Source organism: Sphaerodactylus townsendi, linkage group LG02 (assembly GCF_021028975.2).
Source record: "Sphaerodactylus townsendi isolate TG3544 linkage group LG02, MPM_Stown_v2.3, whole genome shotgun sequence".
NCBI classification, from domain to species: domain Eukaryota; kingdom Metazoa; phylum Chordata; class Lepidosauria; order Squamata; family Sphaerodactylidae; genus Sphaerodactylus; species Sphaerodactylus townsendi.
Genome location: NC_059426.1, coordinates 148,608,721 through 148,629,186, shown reverse-complemented (window position 1 = coordinate 148,629,186; position 20,466 = coordinate 148,608,721).

Sequence of the window (20,466 nt, the reverse complement as noted above, 5' to 3'; positions counted from 1 at the left end):
CAGAAAGGTGAGTCTAGTCAATAGTGCCTTTTACTGTGCTCAGATTTCTCTGTGCCCCTAGTTACTGCATCCAGAACTGTGTCCAAAGGAAAATCACTGAAAAGGTATTTGGATGGATGCAGCATGACACTAGTTTCAGGGCCCCTCCGACTGAATTACCTCCCTGAATTTTGCCCCCACCCCCACCCCCTTTTGTTGGCAGTCCTCCCTGCAGGCGATGTAAGTCCTGGGAAAAGTGACTGAGGGATGGTACAGATCACTTTCATCCAGCAGCTTCTTGGCTGTTTCATGTTCATTTATGTTTTACAACTTTTCAGTGTGATCTACATTTGAAGTTCTCAATTCTTTGAAGTCATATCTCATTCTTCCCTGTGAAACAAGAAAATATTGCCATGATGTGAACAAACTTAAGGCAAAGTCCAATTAATTTCATTTGGAAATATAAGTACATGGCAATCATGAGAATCTACACAACTTTTTCTGGGTCATGCCAGTGTTTTACCCCTTTTACTGCAAGAAGCTATATTCAAGTTACAAATAATGACTTTGTAACTGATTTCAGATCTATTAATTTTGTTCATCAATTAACTCATCAGTGCTTCCTGATGAAATATTGCCAGTGTAAGTGAATTTTGTCAAACTCACCATGCTGCCAAGTAGTGGCAGATGAGGTCATCAAGTTTCCATTCATCCCATTATAATCTGCTAATAAAAATAGGCTGTATTATGCCATCAATCCCACGGCATTTTTTTTAAAAAAGTCAGTGAGAGTTCTATTTAAAAACAGATGACACAATATGCCCTCAGGCTACAGACCAATCAAATTAATAAATTATCCTAGCCTAGGGAAGTAAGCAAATGAAAAATGTGTGCTGAATTATAACATGAGAATTTCCTAACGGTGAAGTCAATTTGATTTTGGAAGAGTCTCCCCAGAGAAATAGGGGGGAGTCAAAGCATCTTAGATATTTTGAACAAGATTCGGCACAGTCAAAAGGTGATACAGTTTATTGAGAAAGCCATCTCCAGGGTCAATAGGAGTCACCCGAGCAATTGTAAAACTTTGTATTTGTGTATGATTTATGCTTTCTGTAATATTGAGGTGCCTGCCCGATCTCAGTACTATGGTTTTGGGAAGCATTCCTCAAGATTGGAACAAATATCAACAAGCTTAGGTGTAATAAAGAAGAATCAGTGTTGCTATGTCTGGTTAGTCCTGTACCTACAGACAGTAAAGTGAAAGTTTATTCTAGGTGAATTACATGTGCAATAGGGAGAAAAACACGCTTGAGGTAAATTTGCTGTAATCCTCCCACTGAAACAAAATATCCACTGTCATCGTCTCTCATCTGAGCTATATATAATGCCTCAAATAGTAGCCTGGTGAACATATGTTCCTGGTTAGGAACTCATTGTTTGTGAAATGGCTGTTGGTTTCAGATTTCTGTGTGGTGAGCAGAATACCCAGGCCCCTGGGTGGTAGCAGTTGGGGCCATTCTGAAGCACATAAACATTGGCATGAAGGATTTTTGTGTCTACAGCCCAGCTGTCAGAAACTTTGGTTAAGGGAGTGTCCCCCTGTTTTGTTTATATTCAAATACAGTGCACAGTACCTGGCTGCAGAGAAAACACAGTAATCTCTGGAAATAATGTCTGTACAGAAGTTGTTACAACTTAAAAGGCAAAAGATTTGTCTAGGTGCAGAGCATAACACATTTGGGTCAAAATAATTACCTGGTTAAAAATAATAATCAGAAGCAAGAAGGAATTCAATTAGGTAGGTATCATACTTGGCAATCCTAAGCAGTTCTACTTAGAAGTATACAATTCTATTCCTTTGGGATTACTCTAAGAATGTGCTGGGGTTTTTTTAGGATATGAAACTCTGAAGTTTTGCAGAACTTTCCTCCACTGCTCTCTTTTTTATTTTTTTCAATCAATTATAAAAAGAGATTCCAAATTTATTTTAAAACATAAATAGATTGTTGGATTTAAGGGATAAACTGGGTAAAAAGGAATTGGAAGAATTGAAACCCAAGAGTATTTTATAATCTGGCAGAAAAACATGGTCGTCTGTGAACATGCTGGTGAGCCAGCAAACAAAAGAAGGAAAAAATAAAAAAGATAATGAGAGAAAGTGTGTTATCAGTACCCCAGGGGTTCATCTTCTGCTGGCAATTGTAAATTCTATGTGCTTGGAGTTGTCTGGAAGTGGAAAGTGCCATCAAGTCACAGCTGACCTATAGCAACACCATACGGTTTTCAAGGCAAGGGATATTGAAAGATTGTTTGCCATTGCCTGCCTCTCCATAGTAACTCTGGTCTCCCATCCAAATAGTAACCAAGACTGACCATTCTTAACTTCTAAGGCTGATAAGATAGGACTAGTCTGGGCCATCTAGGTCTGGTTTGGAGTTTAAACATTTTTTTAATTATATGAATTGTGATATTTATGATTATGTAGCTTATTTCCTATGCTGTTCTGTGTCCCAATAGGAAGAACTGAAAGTCCAATGGAGTACATACCCAGTACAGTTCTAGGCCTGGATTGTGCGTAGATTGTTTGGGCTGGATTGGTGGAACCAATATAATAGGATCAGTGTGCTGTTCAGTCAGCACCATTTCTCTGTGCAGTCACTCTTAGGATTCGGCACTAAGATTTGGCTTTGAAGCAGTAGCTGAACAGCTTTTGGGTAAAATATTAAAAAAGAAAACCTAGGGGTTCCTTCTCCAGAGCCTTGGGCAAGTAAAAAGAGACTGTACTCCTAACTTGCAGTAGCCCAAGATTAAAAAGGGAGGTGTGGTCAGGATCTGAGCACAAGCTCTGTCTTGTACTGACCTTGACACGATGATCCACGCAACAGTCACCTCCAGATTAACTCCCTCTGTGCAGAGCTTCCTTTGAGACTGCCAACTGTTCTTCAACCACTCCACCACAGCATCCAGGCAAGATGCTCAGGCCAAGATAGTGGATGTTGATTGCTTCTTGGCCAGGAGATAGAGCTGAGTGTTATCAGCTTCAAACCTCCTGACTACCTCTACAAGAGGACAAATATAGATATTAAGCAGCATTGGGGAGAGAAGGCCTATCCTGAGCCTTAAAAAAACAAGAAGTCAGGCATCATTAACATAACTGAGGCCCTCTGCACGAGCCTGTGAAGCAGCTGCACACTGGTATACATGATACCAGTGGAGCCCTGGGGCCATTAGCACGCTTCCGTGTGGGCGGCCCTAGAGCTCGCAGAGGCGCTTTCACATGAAGACACTTTCTTTTTGTTGTAAACTTACCTTCTCTTCCCTGCACAGGTCTGCAGGGATGAGGGGACACACCCCATGGCCAAGGCAACACCTCAGGGGTCAGAGGGCAGGAGATGTGTCCCCTTGTCCCTGCACAGCTGTGCAGGGAAGAGAAGGTACGTTTAAAACAAAAAGGATGCACCTAAAAGCAGCGCCTCTTACCTGATGCCATTCACTCAGCACCGGATGTAAAACTGTGTTTTTGGGAAAACTCGTTCATTTAGTTACAAAAACACAATTTCCCCACTGGTTGGTGGGGGGGGGGGGAGTACAGTGCTGCCTTGTTTTGGAGGTGGCAAACGTACAAAGTTCTCCCTTCAAACGGTGTTTTTACTCGGCCCACACTGGTGTTTTCGGCTTGTGCAGAGTTGGCCTGAGTATTGTATCTGTGGTAATATGTTGCAAGGAAAAACATAATCACATGACATCATTTTTTTTCTTGTAAACCTTTACTAATTTAATTTTACTATGCTCATAGATCAGCTATACATTGGTGAGCAGGTACATAATCACTTAGAAGAAAATGAAGAAAAGATTAAACAGAGAAGAAAGTGAAGTATATAGTGACTGGAACAGCCATATCTGTGATTTCACCAGCTTTTACATAATTATGTAAAGAAAAAATACAGTGCAAAAAAAAAAGAACACTTCTGAATTACCAAATAACCCTTCATACACTTTTAACAATTTATTAGGTCATCGTCTGAGACCCAACATGGTATAGTGGGTAAACTAGTATCTGGGAGATCAAGGTTCAAACCTTCACTCTACCAAGGAAGCTTGCCAGGTAACCTTGGGACAATCACACACTCTCACCTAATCTACCTTACAAGGTTTATTGTGAGGATAAAATGGAGGAAAGGAGATTGTTGTAAGCCCCTTTAGGTCACCAGAGGGAAGAAAAATGGAATGTTAATGAAGTTTTTTTTAAAAAAAATCTAATCTTGCTATCATTCTTTTCAAGCTTTCTTTAGTAATTTCCATTTGTAAGAAATATATTTACACTTAATCAAAATCTATGCATGTGTGTATACTCATATGACTTTTGCTTTGAAACTCCAACTGCTCTGGACAAACGAAATGCCGATATTGGAGATGGGAAAATAACTAAGCCTTTGGGATTTGCTGTCCAAAACAAATGTTGCTCCATGGTATGTCTGGCCCTCTGACAATCTAAATCTCTAAATCTAAGTAAATCTAAATATTATTGTCATGGTTAGCAAGCAACCAACACTAGCAAAAATTACTGCTGACTTGAACAAATATTTTTTGTCTATAATGTTCACCTGACCTTGGAATATACTAGACTGCCAGATCCATTTTTTTTCCAAAGCCAGAATAGATAAGAGAACCCACAGCTATATAATATATATTTCCTTGGAGAAATGAACCTTCTATCTGCCTTTCTATATGGAGAGGCAATGAAACTTTCTGAATCTTTAAATAAGATTCAGAAAGTTCTCTGGTCCTTTTGCATAAGGAGACCTTGTGTGCCTCAAAGAAGTTCTTTATAGCTCCCTAGTGTATAATTACAGAAGGCTTATTACCTCCCTTTATGAATGGTAACAAGGACAAAGTCCTATTAAACTCCTCTCTTCCCCAGAACTTTAGTCCTTCACTCCAGAAAAAAAGTAGTTAAATTGGAGCATTTTTATTCAGTATGTCATTGCACCAAAACAATGTCTGGGATCCAACAGCCAAAACCACCAAGATTTTGTTCTGTTGGTTTTATGATGCTCCCTGAAATATCAGCAGCTAGGAACATAACTGCAAGGACATGTAAAGCACACCTTTCTTTCAGAACACAATCCTAGTTGTAAAGAGTGTTTTTGATGGCATTGTTTCAATAGTCACTTACATGAGTTGTAGATTAATATACCAATGCTACTGACTCTGCAGTGCTGTAGCAAGCTAATGATACTTCAAGTAGTTTGGAAAACAGTCCTATAAAACTCATGCCCCATTCTGAGCCATACCCAGAAGGTAACTGTGTATTACAAACTGTCAAATTCCAGTTGCATCTTTTTTTTTTGTAGCTCACCTGGGACAGCCGAAGCAAGCTGTTGGGAAGTCATGTGTAGCTGTAATGTTATATTCATATTGCTGGGGGAGACTTGTTCTAAATGCTATCTCAGTCTACCTCTCCACATAGCTAAATTCTTGTAGTGTTGCAAGACTGCAAACAGTAAAGCCAATTGCCCTTTAAATGCACTGATCAAGCCGTAGGTTAATGCATTGGCTCCTTGCCATTTTTCCCTTTGGTTCTCTGGAGAGCCTTTCTCTTCTGTCTTCTTGCAGTAACAAGTGTTTCTCCTACTACACAGCAGATGTGGTCTATGCATGTGAGCTGAATGCAGAACCCAGTGGCTATCACTGAGCTGAAAGTCAGAGGTTATTTAAAGCATTGCTACTATTTCCAACATATTGGGAGGGGGATTTCTTTTTTCCTCCAAAAAGTCACTTTTTAAAGATTTAGTCGTTGGCCATTTATGCATTTATGGTCTCCTTCACATTGAATGTGCATTCCCTTCAGGTTGTATTCTCTGTTACACATCAAGTTTCCCTCTTCAGAACACACCACACTCTCAGATCAGACTATCTGCATGGTTTCCAAAACTGATTGCAATGAAACTTTTTTCTCCCTTCACAGGGAAAGTGAAAGAAACCAGTGTGGGTTCACCTCCTTTGGGTTTTCCACTCCTCCCCACTTCCTTGTCCCCTGCCCACAGAGCAACAGTTCCACCCACTCTTTGGGCCAGGAGGATCAGATTTTTCATTATTTTAATGCTATAGGACTATCACAACAGCAAAACACGATGTAAGACCCTGTTTTTAAAAAGGGTGGCAGGCAACCTTCCCAACAAGGAAATGGGGGGCAGACCAAATGGCACCTTGACTTGGCTTAGGTGTCTCTGACACTTTGCAGAGTAGAAAGAAAAACACAGGGAAAAATCCACTGCGAAGCAAACAGCCGTCAGGACCGCATACATGAATGACTGTTGATTCCTTTTTTTCTCTTTTCAAGGAATGTTTTTTAAACTTATCTTTGACTCCTCCCACACATGCAGAATAATGCACTTTCAATCCACTTTCACAATTGTTTGTAAGTGGATTTTGCTATTTCACACAGTAAAATCCAGCTGCAAAGTGCATTGAAAGTATAATATTCTGCATATGCAGAAGGGGCCCTTGATTTTTCTTCATAGATAAATCAGTGTACCCAGTGTATTTCGGAACTTGCAGTTGTTTTATGTTGAATACGGCAGTGAGGAAAGAACTAAACTATAATGACATAAAGTACAGTTATACATCTCTGTCAAAGACAAATCATGTACTACCCTATTACTCTGCTGCCCTGAGAGTTCCCACACAAAAATCTATGTATGTAGAGATTCCCAAATCAACACAGCAGTAAGCGAACCAAATTATTTGCGCCTTTTTATTACAAACAGGCAGAACTTAGCTACCTGTCTGGTAATTCTCATCTTGTAATAATTTATCACAGCAGGATTTGTCAGGACAATGTGTCTTATCATTATAGGCATGAGTCAAATATTTCTTCCTCACCTCCTCATAATAGGGGCAATAAAACAATATATGATCCATGGTCTCTACAGCATTCAAGGGGCAAGTGCATAATCTCTCCTCATAGGGAGTCTTTTGATATCTTCCTTCTATCACTGCTGATGGTAAGTAGGTGCACCTTGCAAGTGTAAAAGCTCTCCTTAGATCTTTATTTCAAATAGAATAGGTAGGGAGCTTTTCATGCACCCACAGAGGCTTTTGTTATTTCCCCATTAAGCTTTAGTTTTCCCAAAGGCTCATTCCGCACATGCAGAATAATGCACTTTCAGTGCTCTTTGAAGCTGTGGGGAATGGCAAAATCCACTTGCAAACAGTTGTGAAAGTGGTTTGAAAACGCATTATTTTGCGTGTGCAGAAGGGGCCATAGTTAGCATGGGTTAAGTTAATGGTTAAGTCTTCTAAGGGAGGGCATTTTAGTTAGCCCCTGTCCCTTTAAGACATTTCCCAAAAGGCAGTCTTCCCTCTTCATTCAGCAATCCCCTGTTTTAGCTCTTGCCAGTCAGTCACAGCGAGGTACCAAGGGTAGCTGGAGACTGGAATATTTGTGAAGTATGTGGTGGTCCATAGAGCACAAGTTAAGGTTAACAGCGATTAAAACCAAACAAGGACTGAAAGAACTGAAAGGAAGCAATACACACGGGACTTTCTTGAAAGCAGCCAAGAGAAGACACAGTCTACAGCTTCAAATCTGCTCAAGGCAAGCAAATACTCTGATTTAGATAGACCCAAGGGAGGAGTTAGGGTCTTGATTCTCTTAAGTAATAAACCTATTGTTGAACTGTTGAAGCTGGCTTGTGTCTCCCCCACTCTGTCCTAGCCAAGTACAGGGCACCAAAAACTGATTCACTTGGGGGCAGAACAGAGCTGGAACAGTAATATACTTATGTGCTGGAGAAAGGGGAAAATTTGGAAATCTCTCCAAATCATGCTGATGTGACATATATATTTGACCCTTTGAGTAAAATCAGATTTAAATTGGGCCTGTTTTTGTAACATATGTGCACCGGGAGTAAAGCCACGCTTGATCAGGCATTGCTCATGCTCAATGTCATGTACCCATTTTGGTTGGAAGGAATCCTTGGCTCGAAACAACCATAGGCCATTAGGGTTGGAGTATAACCTCAGCTATTTATAAGCTTTTGTTGTTATGATTCTATCCTCCAATTTCATTACTCCTGTTTCTCGCCCGAGGAAGGCATTTGGAATGCCATGGACCAGTAATTCAGACTGAAGAAAACACATTTCTGCAATCAAAAGAGGGGCTTTTTCAAATGCAAAACTTTTCCTTTATTTCTAGTCATGGTGTCAGGGCTTGGCAGAAAGTGAGCATCTGCTTTTGCTTTTCTGTCAGCAACATAGCACTTTAAAATATTCAAGGAACATAGGCTCATTGTCTTTCATTGTCTTAAAAAAGTAACCCACAAATGAAATATTTCAGCTGCAATCGTAAGGCCAATTTGATGAAAGGAAGCACCCATGAATAACTTAAAATTTGCTTCTAAGTCAAACTGATTAGGATTGCTCCAATCACATTGCAGTTAGAGGGAGAAGATTATGGGTAGTGCTTCTTTTGTTTTTGAGATCCCTTGCTGCACCATGCATAATATGAGAACTTATTCTATGCTGTGTGTTATCCTTTAAAAATAATTAAATATAAAACAGCTTTTCAAAAGCTCTTTAAAATACTATATGTAAAGCATTCAAACTATTTTTTCTCAATTTCTCTGAATTGTGCATGGATTGGTATTTTCCTCTGTTATTGGTGTCAATATATTTAATTCTCAACATGGTCTCATTCATTTATGAATACATAAATCCAAAGACTGCAGTCACAGAGAGGCAAGGTATATCTGTTTACAAGACCGAGAAAAGCCCCAGAATTTCAGGGAAAATCTGAAATCTTCTAACACAGAGACACATTGAGAGGTTACAATCTTCCTTCCCAAATAAATGCCCTCAGTGTACATTGCTAGGTAAACACAACAGCAGCCATTGATAGGGGACCACAATGGCATTGCCAGGCTTCAAGTTGATGCTACAAAGATTGAGCCCCCCAGAATCTCAAAAATGCTCTGAAATGCTCCAAAAAAGGGCAGGAGGCTTCTGCAGGCAAGGTGTGAACTCACAAAATGGTGTCTTAAAGGGACAGCATGGACAAATGAAGCCTTTTAAAAAAATGTTTCAGCCAAATGAATCACTTGAAAAGAGGATGCATTTAAAAGGTTTGGAGGCTGCAAATAAAACATTTTTTTGCAGGAAAATAATGCAGAACTCCTTGGAGGAAACATTTATTTCCTGCTAAAAAGTTTTTAAATTTTTTAAAGTGTCTGTGCAGAAAGACCCTTGTGGCTCTAACTGAGCTGGAAGAACCTGAAGGTTTATTTTGTGTACCTATTCTATTGTGTATGAATGCATGACTTCCATGATTGATCCATAATAAGGGAAGGTTTATAACTGTAATTAGAAACTGTGATTTTATACACCTAAAATGAAAATATCAGAAACAAAGATATGAGTTAAACTCCATTTTCTCTCTCTCATTGTCTCATTGTCTCAGCAGAATTTGGGTCAGAGCTCTATTAAATGTGTTCTGTCTAGTCAGAGTAAGGTGAATTAATGTGTCTGCAGAAGTCCATTGTCTGGTGGTGACCAGAAAGCTCTGTGGAAGAAGGACTGGAGGATCAGATAAAGAAAATCTGTAGCAAATCCCTGGTACAAACAAACACTCACAAAAGCTGGCACAGGGATTGGATAATTGATGTTCTCTCAGTGAAATATCCACTCTGGAGAATAAGTTAGGTTACTTACTAGAGTGATGATCTAGTTATAGAGAACAAGAGTATTTTTATTTTCTAAAAAGGAAATGAAGGAAAATCCTCCTCTATAAATCCACCTGTGAGAAGGACAGGAGTGTCTTTGAGTATGCGTAAAGTCAAATCAGACTGAAAGTTAACAGTTTCTTAGGGAAAAGAAGAAAAACTGTTTATTAGTTTGGAAACATCTTTATTTTAAATACATATCAAGTGAAATAATTATATTGTTATAAACACAGTAGTGAGCTGCAGCCTGAACTGAACTTAAAATATCTTCATAACTTCCCTGTTTCAGTTACCTTGTATATTTATTTTACCTTGCCAAATCATTATTTTTCCTGTAAATAAAACTTCTTTTGTTTGTTCATCCTTAAAAGTACCAAAAGCCTCTTGTGCCTTAATTTTTTTGAGTTGTTGACAGCAAAGAAAAGGGTTTTTCAATTCCAATTCCAAAGCCTTTATTGGCATTATGAAAAGGGTTTTTGTGTTTTTGCATATATAACTTAGTCCCCTGTCCACATTGAGCAGATTTTTCCTTTTGGCAGAATATTTTTCTAATATTTTAGAAATATTGGGAAAAACACACTAATGCTATCTCTTCTGAAAGAAAATCAGTTGGTAGCTTCTCAGTAAGCTCTTAAAGTGACCATTGCAATATTGGTGGGGGAAACACCTGAGGGCACCTTATGAGGACAGGATATGACAGATGTTGATTCATCACACCATACGTCATCTAGGGTTCAAGTGATGCTCCCCAGTATCACAAAGATACCCACACATTGAGACATGTGCATTCAAATATGCCAAATCAAAAAGGCAAAAAAAGAGAGCAATTTTGGTTTTCTTCAGCCAAAAAAAGAGGCATCGTTTTAATGGAGCCGAAAAGGCAAAGCTGAATAACAGTTGGATTTTTGTATTTTCCCCCCAGTGTTTTCAGGACCATTATGTTTGTGAGGCTTGGGGGGAAGGGGGGTTAAAATATAGTTCCAGGTGATTCTCCTTACAAGAAATTCCAAGTTTGGTAAACATTAAATCAGGAGGTCCAATGTTATGGGCTCTCAAAGAAGGTGCACATGCACTTTCCATTCGAATCAATGGAGTAAAATTTGGGGACCCATAAAATTAAACACCTTGACCTTATCTTCACCAAACTCAGTACTACTTGTAAGGAGAAGCATGAGCAGCTATGCCACAAATATGATACTTTTACTTTAACCTCCCACAGAGCCCTATGAACTAACAAAGGAGCTTAAGCAATTTTATAGAAGGAATTGAGACAAATTTTCCCACCATTAACTCAATGGCAGGAATTTTTTAAAGCAACATTGCACTCTTTGGGGAGTTGCTGGGGAAGAATGGGCTCAATTTTGGGTCGTGATCCAATTTTATGGTCCCCCCCCCCCAATTTCCCCCATTGTTTCCAATGGGTGGATGGTGGCACCCTCTTTTGGGGCCCATAAAATTGGTCCCTCTGACCTAAACTTGGAACTCACCTGCAGCTATGCTGAAAATCTGGTGCCTCTACCCACCCTCCCCCCAAAAAAGAAAACTGATTTCTTATAGTGTTTGATGAATCCAACAATTTTCAGATTTAAAAAAATCTGAAAAAATCCATATCAGTACAGGAATTCACCTTTTTTGGGATTTTTCAGAACTTTTTCATGTTTATTAAACCCACATCTGAAAAATACTGAAAAAAATGGTATATACACTTCTATACCTAATAATACAGCTGATAAGGCTGATGGACTCCCTTCGTCCTTAGATGCCTCAAGGGACAGTTCTCCAACCTTTCATGAGCCTACAGGCACATTTGGAATTCTGATTCAGCATGGAAAGCACAGCAACAAAATGGCTGGCCACAAAATAATTGTCAAGGCTTAACTTGAGTAACACAAAGTACATTTGGCTGTAGTTGCAGCTGTTGCTAAAGCAACATTTAAAATGATCTGCAAAGCCAATCAAATCTCCAGTGGTCAATCAGAAACCTTTCTGGGCAAAAAGCCCTACTTTGTCCCACCCACTTCCTAAAAAAAATGGCAGGTGTCTGAAAAGGTGTTGGTGGTGCCCACAGTAATCATATTCAGGACTCATCATCATGATGATCACAATTCCTGCCAAACAAACAGCAGCAAATGCCAGCATTTAGAATGAGCTGTGAGAAGTGATGAGGTTCAGGACAATTTCCCAAAGATCATTGGATGTACTGATCAGTAAATCACACTCCTGTATGTTTGCCTCCTGACTTCAGTAGACATACGTAGAGACATAGAGTTGGAAGGGGCCATTCAGGCCATCTGATCCAACTCCTGCTCAGTGCAGAGCATGCCTGATAAGTTTGTCCAGCCACTGCTTAAAAACTGCCAGGGAGAGAGAACTCACCACCTCTTTAGGTAACTGATTCCATTGCTAACTTCCCTTGCTGGTGCTAGGGAATAACATGAGCCTCTTCCTATCTGCTGTTAACCAGAACCTCATTAGTTAATTCATTTTTTATGTCTTGGAAAAGCAGTAATTTGGTTCGGTTACAACCTGGCAAATCTGGCCCTATTTCAAAGCATTCAGTTGCAAAAAATAAACATTGGATTAAATACAGAGCACTAGAATGATAAAACTCTTTTTTCTGATCTGGGAAAGAAATATAGTTCTAAAATTAAAAAAAGTCCCACATTCAAATGGAAATGATTTTTTTTTTAAAAAACCCACTCTTATCTGAAGCGATAGTGGTGTTCCCGTGAAAGAACATTTTGTCAAAGCGATGCAAGGCTGCGGGGACTTTATCTGCACTCACATCTTTGTAAATTTGACAGCTGCTTTTATTATTAAATAAGGAGACATTCTAACTCCTGTAAGTTATAGCTGTATCTTGGGGTGTGAGCTTAACAGAAAGCAATCTTATCATAATTACACTACAATAACAAGCCAGGGCTTTTGTAATTTATTGACATGCCCCATAATCGTATCTGATTCCATGGCTACAAGAAAGCTCTGCTTTTCAGAACTGTATCATGATAAAATAAATGAATAGCATGCCATATTCACCTCTCCTTTTGTGGGCACCAAAGCTAGAATTTTTGGAGGCAAGATTTTGGCTCTGGATACACAGATACACACACAAAAATGAATGGCTGGGGGGCGGGGGAGGCTTTGTTGATGTGACTAAATTGCAACGTATCAAAAACTTGTGGATAGTTTTATATTACAGAAACAGATCCAAGAGCATTACAAACACTTGTGCTTAGGATGAAATATATGCAATCACTTATGTAAATTATACCCACCTTTCTTTCCAATGGGGACTCCAACTGGCTTACAGTGTTCTGCTCTCCTCACAACAGCCTTGTGAGATGGATTAGGCTGACTCTGAGTGACTGACCCAAGGTTGCCCAGCAAGCTTTCATGGCAAAGCAAGGATTTGAACCTGGGCCTCTGGGTGTATGTGTTTTTTCCTCTCTTTCCTTCAGCTTAACCTCACAATAGAAAGGGAAAAGATATGTATACTACCCTAGCTCCTTCATAAATTGTTCTCAAACAGCTTCCTCAGGAAAAATTGTGAGCTAAAGCAAACAATTGTGAGTTAAAGCAAACCTTCATTTCTGATGAGCCAAGAAGAAGAATTGTTTTTATACCCCACTTTTCTCTAACTTAAGTCTCAAAGGGGTTTACAATCACCTTCCCTTCCTTTCTCCACAACAGTTCTTCCATGATAGGTACATAAGTAATTTGTTAATTCCTCCCATCAACTTAAATATGTTGACTTACCTTTCAAATATGTTGACTTACCTTTCAATAAAAAAATAAAATAAAATTGAAATGAAAATTAAATCAATTAGCCTAGCATATCACGATTGCAAAGGGGAGACTCCTCCCTCCTCAGTCACTTGATAGCAGAGACAGAAGGTAGATGACACAATTTGTTTTGTAGACTGTTTTGAAAACTGATCATGGGCTGCCATTTAATATTCTCTTTATTCTTTATTCTCTTTATTCTTTAAAACAGATATATTTTGCCATTCTGTGGATAATCCCTTTATGCGAAGGAGTACTGCATTCAGCTGACTGGTCTAACCAGATGATCACAGTACTTTAGGCAGAAAAAAGGGCATCTTGAAAAATGCAGGAATAAGCCACATGATTCGGAATTGTTTATATGATGGAAAGAAGAGGGTGAAGCCCTGAATAAAAGCTGTCCTTTGTAGCCTGAATTTACAGTCCATTTAACAGTGCCCTAAATTCCCAAATGACTGGATATGGAAAGTATTCTTATGCAAAGAGCAAATGCCTGTCCAAGTGTTTAAGTTTATCCTTGCCTCTAAGATATATTGTTTTATAGAATGAGTTTATTACAAATTATACATTCTTTCAAAGCTGGTTATTCATCTTAATACTAAATAATAGGTTGAAATCAACAGATGAAAGATACATATAAAAGAATCTTTGTTCTTTGGTAAAATATAAATATTAAAAAAACAGGCTTTCTAATGTTGGATAACTGGGTGGAGGTGCATTGGGGAGGCAGCGATTTATTTTTAAACAGGGACTGGAACCATTTGATTGACACTTAAAATGCAACCTAAATTTAAAGAAGTTAATAGGATAAAACTTGGGAGCAGGAACTGAATTGGACTCTTTGTTCAGTTGTATCTACAGAGGAAAAAAAATCACAATGCTCATTTTAATAGTAGCAGACAGTCTGAAAAAGCAGTTGTTTAAAGATGTTCAGCACTGGCAGAGGGCAAGCTGGTTAAATTTTGAGATGGATAGATGAATAAGATGGGGATAGATGCCTGGATCTCAGAGCTATTCTACACATTATAAGAAGTTTAGTGGTTGATTCAGATGGCAAAATCAAGGACTATACTAACCAGAAATGGGGCTATGGGGGTGGGATGTGAATTATACTTCTGAATGGTTCTTCTGTCTCAAATAATAGTAATTATTATTATTTGTTTATTTATAGTCTGCCTTTCTTGCTGAGATTCAAGGAAGATTATATAGTATAAATCAAGTACAATCAGCTGAATGGGACAGCCAATTAACAATACAGTGGGGTTTGGACTACAGAAATCATAACACAACAGAAATCTCAAACAGAGCTGAAACAAAGCCTCAGTTTTTTTTTTAAAAAAAGGATACATTAAAAGGTGTAGAAAGTATGTAGCCTGAACCATACTTACAGTGATAGATAGCAATGCAGTAGTTTAGGCCACATTCCCTATCCCTTTACCTATGCAAATTTCTCACCATTTCATTACAGTACAGTTCTATTTACTTGTCCAAAAAGCCCTCTTGAACATTCATGTTTTGCATAGCTTGAGGAAAGCCAGGAAATTGGAAGCTGTCCTAAACTTAGCAGGGATGCAATTCTATAAGGTGGGCCACAATAAAGATGGCATGAGTACAGGTTGTGATTAGTTTTGCCCGTTTGCAGGATGGTACCTGCAGAAAGCCCAGCTGGGATGAGCAAAGGTGTTGCCACAGAGCACAGGGAGAGAGGTGGTCCTGCAGATAAGAGGGACCAAGGTCAGGAAAGGCTTTTTACCTGATATTCAGTACCTTGAATTGAGCCCAGTAATTGATGGGCAGCCAAAGGAGTGACTGCAGTATGGGAGTGATATGTATATTCTGCCAAGCTCCTTCTAATAACCTACCTGTGGTGGTTTGAACTGAAGGCTCTGAATTGATTTCAAGGGGAGACCTATGTAGAGTGCATTACAGAAAGATCTGGAGGGAAGGACACACCCCTCCTCCTCAGTCATGTGACCTGAGTGAAGACTGTGCTAGCCCAGGCTGTGACTGGGAAAGGGGAGCACCCAATAAGCGACCTAGCTCTAAAATTTACTATCAAAAAGCTCTGCAGCTGGCCTGACAAGTGCAGTCCCATGTACACTTGCACAGAGAGACACTAGATCAGTGTTTCCAATCTTTTCGACATCACGGTACCCTTGACCTCACTCTTCATATGATACCCCTGCCATCCCCCCACCTTCCCCTTCGAACGTCCCTGCTTGCCACCCCCCCACTTCCCCCCCAGGGTGAAGGGAAGCACTGGGGGGGGTCGGGAATTGGCTGCTGACCTCCTGGGCCAGCTCCATGTCCTTGCTGGCACTGGCGGGAGACACCACAAAAGTGAGGGGGGCCGGTAGTGTTGCCACGGTACTCCTAGGACATGCTCACGGCACCCCAGGGTACCATGGAACCCTGGTTGGGAATCGCTGCACTAGCTGAACAAACAGCTACAATAAGCAACACTATTTTAATGCTCATTCATTATTCAAGAAGATTCTGAGCGTGATTGTTGTGCTAAACAATCACTAATCTAATTGGGCGGTGTGGCACCTTGCCTCCCTGTCCCCTCTGGGGCCCCTGGGTCCATCCCTCCTATCCCTTTCCAGGTGGTACCTCTCCCTCGATGGTAGGGGTTTGTCTCAGTGTTTGTAGGCATTGCAGCCACAGAGGTCTGATTTTCCCTTGCCCCCTCTTCCGTTGAGTGCTATGCCTGCCTTGTCCCCCCTTGGGGGCTGGGCCCCACCGCCTCCAGCTGCTGGCTGCCTCCTGCCTTCTTCGCCACTTTGGTTTTCTTCCCTCCTTGTCTCGTTTCCTAGGCTCTCCTGGGCCCCACCCCCTTCCTCTTAGGGCGTGCCTCACCCAGTTGGCTGAGGCAGGACCACTGTCCAGTTGCTCAGCCGAGGCGTGTTTTCTCAGCAGTCAGGGGGATGCCTCCCGGACCTCCTGGGTCCTGACAGCTTCCCACTGAGACAGCGTGTCGCGGGCTGTCTGCCTTGGAGCTGACCTCATCTGACTTGTCCCCTGGCTCTGTCCTCCATCCAGGCTTCATGCTAAGGCCGAGCGCACTGCCAGATGAGCTGGGGGTGCGGTGGTCAGCTGCTGCGCCCTTGCTTCGAGCATCGACCGGGCCTGGGGGGCCATCTGTTGTGGGGTTGCCCTACAAGCCAGGTGATGTCCATGCACCGGCCCCAGACAAACAAGTTTGATATGTCTGCCATATTTCACAAATATTCTGACCATCATCCTTTGTGGACTACTTATTGAAAATATAAACAAACAGAAACAATGGAAGGATTAAAGGCTAAAATGAAAATAGCTTACTGGATTAGGATAGCTTTATGAAAAGTGAAAAAATGTGGATATTAATTGTAAGCACAGAGTTAGATTTATGCTTGGATCTTCAGTGAGGTAGTTGGAAGTCACCATAAACATTTGTAGGTGTTTGTGTTTGTGTTCTTTTTCTTTTTCTTTCTTTCTTATTAGTATTAGTATTAGTATTAGTATTAGTATTAGTATTAGTATTAGTATTAGTATTAGTATTAGTATTAGTATTAGTATTAGTATTAGTATTAGTATTAGTATTAGTATAGGGGGATTAGTTAGGAATCTTTTCTTTATCTTTCTATGTATGTGTTATTTAGATGTGTAAAGTAAATAAAAATTCTCTTTTAAAAAAAACAAATATTCTAACCATCTAGTATACTTGAAGTTACAACTGTGATTATTTTGCAACTAATGCAATGAATTCTTTTATTCATTCACTTATTTATCAAATGGTTTGTATCTGCCTTTTCATGGGGTTCAAGGCAATTTACAAATTAGGATTTAAATAATAATTAAAACACCTAGAAAACAAAAGTTGTATAAATGAACATTTTTCACCAGTGTGACTAAAGCTATTATGAGTCTAAACCAAGGCTAGCAGCTGGATTGAAATTGGTTAAGGACAGATCTGTAATCCAAGAGTTGCTTTTGCCACTGCACTTCTTCAGAAAAGATACTTTTGGGACAGCATACAACTGGCAACCTCATCCTTAGCCAATTTAGATTTTTAAAACATAAGTCTCATAACTGCCTCCTTCAAAGATCTAGGGGTGGAGCAAGGGAGAACTGTGCCCTGGGCATGCATGCACCCTGTGGCCCTGCTACACCCATGCCCTTCCCTGGAACATCCTGGCTATGCCCCCGCACAAGTGCGCACCCAAGACATCACCCCCCGCCCTGTTGGCACTACACCACTGCCCCTCAGTTAGTGAGGCATGAAAGATATCACCCAATGGTTCCAGTACTTTTCCTTTGCATGATATGAAAAGCCAAGATAGGAAAAAGTCAAGAGCACAAGTGATGGCTCTCTCACACCCAATCCTTTGGTAAGATCCATCTGTATCTAACCATAACCACAGTGCAAACAGATTCTTCACAGTGCAAGCAGATGCCACACCCTAGATTTACCTATAGGCTTGGCAGGCTGAAGCCTAGGCATCAAAATCTAAGGGGTCTCTGGCCAAGGTGTATAATAGATGTTTACAAAGTTTGGTTATGGCAAAGGTTTTTCAGTGTTAATTTAAACATTTATGCATTTTAAAAAATCTCGTATTTAACAATAAAATCTTATGTCCTTTAAAGGAGGAATTGTGAATGGTGGAATTTTAAATACCTGCCATCATCCTCTGTTTTACTCAGTTTGGTTTAAAATACTCTTCTAATTCCTGTAGTCATGAGAGTGGGGGATTGGGAGGGGTCCCACAAGTGGATTAGCCTAGGACCTCTCTTCATCTAAATCTGGCACTGCTCACACCTCAGATACTGGATCTACTTTTAATTTTGCCTCCAAGATACAATGGACAAGAGAAATTTTATCAACCAAAACCCTAAATGCCTCACACATAGGGAGCAAATTAACCTAGGTGTTACCAAGTCATGAACCTCTTTAAACAATTTTGTTGGAAGAGATTCAGCTGACACAGAAGGTCTCAGGCTCAGTTGCCAGCATTTTGATTTAAAAGAATCCATTTGGAAGTGATGTGAATGATCTAGAGACCTGCTTCTGGTCACAGAAGATGATAGTGGTCTCAATACACCAAGGGTCTAAGTTAGTGTGAGGTAGTTTTATGTCTTTCTTTCTTTGTGTTTTGTTTGATTTGGATGTTGGGCTGTCTCTTTGGAAATAAAGATACATTGCCTTGCTCAATCTAAGCAGCATAGTTTTACCCAGTGGGAGGTGTGAAACAAAATGTTGGATATAATAAGCAGTCAAGAGAGGCTTGTAATTAGGGGTTCTCTTGGGATGATTTATTTATGTATTTGTTTTTTAATGGAGAATCTATAAAAAATACTTCACAGTTTTGAAATGCATTGTTGATAGGTAGCTGATGGTTTGGTACAAGGTATCAAGGATCAAGGATTAGGAGGATTATTAAATCAAGGATCTGAGAATGGAAAGAAAGAAAGAAAGAAAGAAAGAAAGAAAGAAAGAAAGAAAGAAAGAAAGAAAGAAAGAATCAAATACAAGTCAGCAGCTTGAGTGGGAAGGCTTTTATGAAATTCTAGTCATCATTCACTGGCTATCTGATTTGCTAAAGTCTTTGCTGCCTCACTTCAATTACCCAACTACCAATAGGCATAATTATCATTGCTTACACAGTTGTTATGAAGATGAATGATAAACAAGCAGCAGTTTGCACAAACTCAACTTGAACAGTGAAACAGGGCGGGAAGGCTAAATTTCCTCTACCTGGTTTCCTACTCAAATGCCCCTAAGTTGCCTCTTCCTACAGGGGAAAGTATACGATTATTCCTGTATAAGTGGGTGAAGAACAAGCTTGAAAGCATGGTTATTAGATTTTAAACATTCAGATGGGAGTGGCATGCAGCCCTTCTTTCCTGCCATGATTCTGCTTTGACACACACCTATCCAAAATGACTTTTAAAATGTATTATTCTTATTAATAAAGTTATATGTGACTGCTTGTTATGTCAGTTGGGCAGCTCAGACGGGCACTGTGGCGGCAGGCTGGCTGCTGGGCTGCCCACCATGGCACCCTGCCCCGCCTCTCTGCAGGCTGGCTTCTGGGAAGGGCAGTAGGTGGCCTTCAGGGAGGCGGGGGGGGGGGGCTCGGACCGTCGCCGCAACAGCAGACTGGCCCAAGAGCCGGCCTGCCACTGCAGTCCCCGTCCGAGCTGCCCAACTGACATAACAAGCAGCCCCCTTCCCCACTAGTGGCTGCAGATGTGGATGTTTGTCAAGTTCCCCTACCCCTTGCTGAAGAGAAATGAACAATTTCCCCCACTCTCTGTTCCTCACTGCAGTCCATAACCTGAGGAGCTGTTAGTTTTTATGTGTTCTTTGACCCCAGGAATCAGTTCTCCCAGAACTGTAGGTGATTATAGAAGGGAGCACAATAAGGATTCCACTGAATCCAACCCATTTTTTTTTAAAAAATACACTATATAGGTAAATGGCAGAGTGCTCATCTTCCTCCCAGCAGCAAAATCATGGTAAACACAAAGCTGGCGCATTCAAACAGATGTTAAGCTATATTTATTCTCTTAAAGCAGGAAGCCTCCCTATATCTACAACTGATCGGTGCTGGCATCATTAACATACACTTATAGAATTAAGAGCCCAATTTACTAATGAGAGAAACTTGCAGAGCTCTGTCAACAAGTGCCGAAGGGCAAAATCTGTACGATATGGATTTTCACTAGTGGGGGTTAGAGGCAGCAAACAAATCTAATTTGTTGCTTCTGGCTACTAATTAATTTTTGTTTTCACTCTGGAAAAATGTTTTTCCCTCCATCCACGTACGGCTGTCACACATGTGCAAGCATATTGAGAAAAAATCAAACTAATTCATTCACTCTGGGGAAGGTCTGTTTATTTGTAATATAGAATAATGTTTAGTGAGAACTCTATTCTAAGACTAACATGGTATTCTGATTTCTTTTTAGGAATTATAGGAAAATAGTAGTACTCCTAATG